This window comes from Argentina silus (genome assembly GCF_951799395.1).
Source record: "Argentina silus genome assembly, chromosome: 21".
In the NCBI taxonomy this organism is placed as follows: Eukaryota; Metazoa; Chordata; class Actinopteri; order Argentiniformes; family Argentinidae; genus Argentina; species Argentina silus.
The window spans coordinates 7,255,657-7,260,530 of record NC_139675.1 but is presented as its reverse complement, the minus strand read 5'-3'; the positions used below and the strand labels follow the sequence as shown (position 1 = coordinate 7,260,530).

The window sequence follows — 4,874 nt, the reverse complement described above, 5'->3', positions numbered from 1 at the left end:
TAGAGATACTCGTACGTCCCGTTCTTGTTGTCCAGGATGTCCCCTCCCCCCGAGGCACTGTCGCCGACGCTGCTGCTGTCTGGCGTGGTCGTCGCGGTCGTCGTCGCGGAGATCTCGGCCGTGATGACGGCGTTGCCCATCTTGCACAGCTCGCCATCCTTGTCCTTGGTCGTTATGGTGACCGAGATGGGCGTGCCTGCCACGCACTGCCTGAGCCCCTCCCCCGTGGCCACGGTCTCCGAGGCGACGGCGTTGGTGGTGACGATGGTGCCCAGGTTGTGGATGGACTTCTTCAGGCCCTCTGTCTCCACCAGGAAGTCCAGCTGGTTGTTCTCCCCGGGCAGCAGGGGGAGCTCTTTGCTGGCCAGGCCGCTGAGGCGCTCAGTCATCTGCTTCTTCACCAGCAGGACCTCGGCCTCCGTTGCCGTGACTCAGAGCCTGCTCCGTGAACGTACAGCTGCTGCTCATCCCCTCCTGGCCCTGGAGCAGGGAGTCCAGTTGGGATTGGAGACCTGCGACAGACAGACAGACAGACAGACAGACAGACAGACACACACACACCACACACACACACACACACACACCACACACACACACACACACACGAAGAGATTTGTTAAATTAACATGCAAACAAAAACAAATCAAACAAAACATTTGCCAATGTAAGGAGCTGACAACACACACACACACACACACACACACACACACACACGCAAGGCATGCACACACACACACACACACATACTTAAACATTTAAAATGTGACTGTCAACACAACCATTAACAGCTGTGAAACGTAATTGAAAACATAAAGGCTTTAATCTACACAATTGAATAAACATGACCATATGCCCCATACTTAGAGCTTGAAATCCAGTCAGTTTGTTGATTGGAAAATAGAGTTTTCCTTTTGCATTCACAAGAATAAACATGTGACTTCCTTCCTGAGCCAAGTGGACCTTTAGAAGCTGACGATAACACACATATCTCCTTAAACAGCATAACAAGGCCACATGGGTGTGTCCAAACACTGAGAGCACTGCAGAATCATAACACACACATGCACATGCGCACTACACACACACACCACACACACACACTCACCTGCATCTCGCCATCACACTCATCCTCTTCGACAACAAGTGCAGCCATTGAGACATCTAATTCCCCCAGAGGAAACCTCCACACACACACACACACCACTATATCTGGAGGAGTCCTTGCTGTTTCTCTGACACAGCCTGACTCCCCAATCAGTGAGATACTGTACAGTAGATAGGGTGGGGTGGAGGGGGGGGGGGGGGAGAGCACGCCCCAACGAGTCCCTTAACGCAGTGTGGAGATGAAACCCACACCAGTCACTGGATACACAGGAAGACTCACCCTCACTCATAAAGCCTGCAGCAGATAGCTAGCTAGACAGACAGACAGACAGACAGACAGACAATAACACTTGTTCAGATAGCTCGCTAACTAGATAGAAACATAGCTGAGAGAGCAAGCTAGAGAGAGAGAGAGAGAGAGAGAGAGAGAGGGAGAGAGGGAGAGAGAGAGAGAGCACGCCCATATGGCAGGAAAGACAAACAAAGCACTCCTCATCTGAGCCTGCTGTGGTTAATGTGTTCAGATAGCTAGATGGATACAAACATACAGGACATTCAAAACCTACAGACAGACAGACAGACAGACAGACAGACAGACAGACAGACAGACAGACAGACAGACAGACAGACAGACTGACAGACAGACAGACAGACAGATGACACACCCATAGACAGACACCCATGAAACAGGACAGACAACGTGTGTGTGTGTGTGTGTGTTCCCTGTGGTGAATCATTACAACACCATGTGATGAAGCTATCTCCCCAGAGGGAGGGTGTTGGCCCTTGGCCAGGCTGGGTGATTGGTTCCCTGGGTAGGGTGGGGCAGCAGCTCCCTTCTCCACTCCTCGCTCCAGCCCTCCCGCACCTCTCCACTCCTCCTTCCCTCCCTCCCTCCGACCTTCCCCTCCCATTCCCTCCCTCCTTTCCACTCATTCTCCTTCCCCTCCTTCCCTCCATGGGGCAGTAGCTCCCCCCTCCCCTCCCTCCCCCTCTCCACTCCTCCCTCCACCTCTCCAGCCCTCCCTCCCCCTCTCCACTCCTCCCTCCATCTCTCCAGCCCTCCCTCCCCCTCTCCACTCCTCCCTCCACCTCTCCAGCCCTCCCTCCCCCTCTCCACTCCTCCCTCCACCTCTCCACTCCTCCCCCACCTCTCCAGCCCTCCCTCCACCTCTCTTCCACTTCCCTTCCCTCCCTCCTTTTCCACCCCTCCCCCCCCATTATCTCCACTCCTCTTCCTTCCCTCCACCCCCCCTTCCCTCCCCTCCCTCCTCCCTCCTCCCCTCCTCACCTCCTCTCCTCCCACCCCTCCCTGGTCCATGTTTTATTGAATCATGTATCAGAGCGTGGGGCAGCAGCTGGGACTGGGGCAGGCAGGGCCCGGCAGAACAGAGCAAAACAGCAACACGATACTGGAGGCCCAAAACCTCAGCTGTGTGGGCTAGGCAGGACTATGACAAAGGCCTCTCACTGCTCAATACACTGTCAATGATCTCTGTCTCAAAGAATATCAGACCTGATAAAAAAGAGAATATTGTATGTTTTTCACTTTGTCATTATTCTTCAATCTAACTTCTACTGCTGGAGCTGAATTCATTCAATTAAAGAAGCTTGCTTCAGTGTTGACACTTATATCGTTTGAGTTCATCATACACAAATCAGCTGTCTCTCTCTCTCTCTCTCTCTCTCACACACACACACACACACACACACACACACACACACACACACACACACACACACACACACACATACATACACATACCCACTCACACATACCCACACACACATGCCCACATACCCACACACACACACACACACACACACACACACACACACACACGCCCCTGGCCCTACCTTCTGTTTGAGTCCATAGTTGACCTCCAGCTCCATCAGGAGGACACTCTTGCGGACGTTCAGGGTCTTCTGAAGCTCGTCAAACGTGGAGTGGATTTCCTCCTCGATTGAGCTCTTCTGATTGGTCAGCTGCTGCAGGATCTCTGACAGCATCTGCAGGGCCGAGTCGATCTCTGGAAGCCTGGATGGGACGGGGGCGGGGGGGATATCAACACAGCTGTGTATTAGTGTTTTTTCTTGATGTAAACAGGCCATGAAAGAGCTGTAAGTCTAAAAGAGGCCTTACATAAATAGCTAAAGCCTGGGGCAGTGTCTAGTATGGGGGGGGGGGGGGGGGGGGTGGAACCAGGGTGTGTAGGTGTGTGTGTTGGGGTGTGTGTGTGTGTGTGTGGGGGGGGGGGGGATCCTACCTGTTCTTGACTGCGTCCAGTTGGAGGTGCAGCGAGGCTTTGTGCTGCTCCACCACGTCTTTGAGGGGTACCGTGGGGTGCTCTGCATGCTCACCACTCGTACACTCCTCACACATGGCCGTCTCACACGGGGGGCAGTAGAACTCCATCACCTAGGCAGAGGGCAGGTCACAGGTCAAGGGTCAAGCAGAGTCTTTTAATCCTTTCCTTCTTTCCTTCTCTCAGACATGAATAATATATGTTTCGAAATACACACACACACATATACAGTATATATATGTCCTGGTTTCACAAAAGCTAAATGCCTTGTCTGCCGACTCTAAAATTAGGTTCAACTGTACCTAGTAGATATATTAGGAATAACTATTAAAATGAACAAAACAAACAAAGTATAAGTCTTCTGATGAGGGGTGGCTGGGCCCCTGTTGGGGCAGGAGGAAAAAAGGGACTAGAAATGATGCAAGCAATGCCATCGGACAGAACTTAAATTCTATTTACTAATTTCAATATATACTGAGATGGATATGTGGCTCTACAACAGCTGATGTTGTTGTTGCACGTACTATACATTTAATTTACAACAAATATATAATACTAATAATAATACTAATAATACTAATACTACTACTAATAATAATAATTCCACTTAAAGTATGACCAGTAGTTTACAATATTATACTGTACAGGAGAGGCAGGTGGAGGTAGAAATCGGAGGACAGGCTCATTGTAATCCATGGAATGGAATGAGGAATGGTGTCCATGCATTACAATGAGCCCGTCCTCCTTTCTACCTCCACCAGCCTCCCCTGACTATACAGTACTAATATTGGGACCTGGAGTGACATCAGACGGATTAAACTGATCCGAGATCTGCTATGAAACCAAACATCAATATCTGCTGCTACGCTAATCCCACCAGGCTGTAAAAATAAACCTGTTGCTATGGGGACCGGAGAGAGAGAGAGAGAGAGAGAGAGAGAGAGAGAGAGAGAGACAGAGAGAGAGAGAGAGAGATTCTGCCTGATAGCTGAATGTCACATAATCGTAAGTTTAAGTAGCACATGCTGTATGTCTAGACTAAATAAATGTCATCCACATCAAAAGTGTGTTTGTGTGTGTGTGTGTGTGTGTCTCTCTACTATAACCCCTACGCTTCTGCCATGTGTGTGTGTGTGTGTGTGTGTGTGTGTGTGTGTGTGTGTGTGTGTGTGTGTGTACAGTGTACGTATGAGTGTGTTTAACCCTATGTTTCCCCGTAGTTGGGGCAGGACAGGGGCTGGTGTGTGTGTGTGTGTGTGTGTGTGTGTGTGTGTGTGTGTGTGCATAGCATATGTATGAGTGTGTGTACAGCGTATGTGTGTGTGTGTGTGTGTATAGCGTGTGTACAGCATATATATGAGTGAGTTTAACCCTACATTTCCCACGTGGTTGGGGCAGGACAGGGGCTGCCCTGTGGTGCTGGCGGCGGCGATGTGGCCCAGGGTGGCGTTGGTTGCGTCGCTG

At 50.6% G+C, this 4,874-nt stretch overlaps 1 pseudogene across 1 annotated transcript in view; it reads right to left on the bottom strand.

Moving 5' to 3' along the window:
* Positions 1-8: 8 nt before the first annotated feature.
* LOC310821064 (tripartite motif-containing protein 2-like) overlaps positions 9-4,874 on the bottom strand; it is a 21,792-nt pseudogene continuing 16,926 nt past the window's right edge. The window contains exons 3-6 of the transcript XR_014555122.1: positions 4,787-4,874; positions 3,372-3,523; positions 2,946-3,142; positions 9-512 (exon numbers count right to left, since the gene is read on the bottom strand). The exon at positions 4,787-4,874 is cut by the window's right edge and continues 165 nt beyond it. The product of XR_014555122.1 is annotated as a tripartite motif-containing protein 2-like (transcript). The remainder of the gene's footprint in view (positions 513-2,945; positions 3,143-3,371; positions 3,524-4,786) is intronic.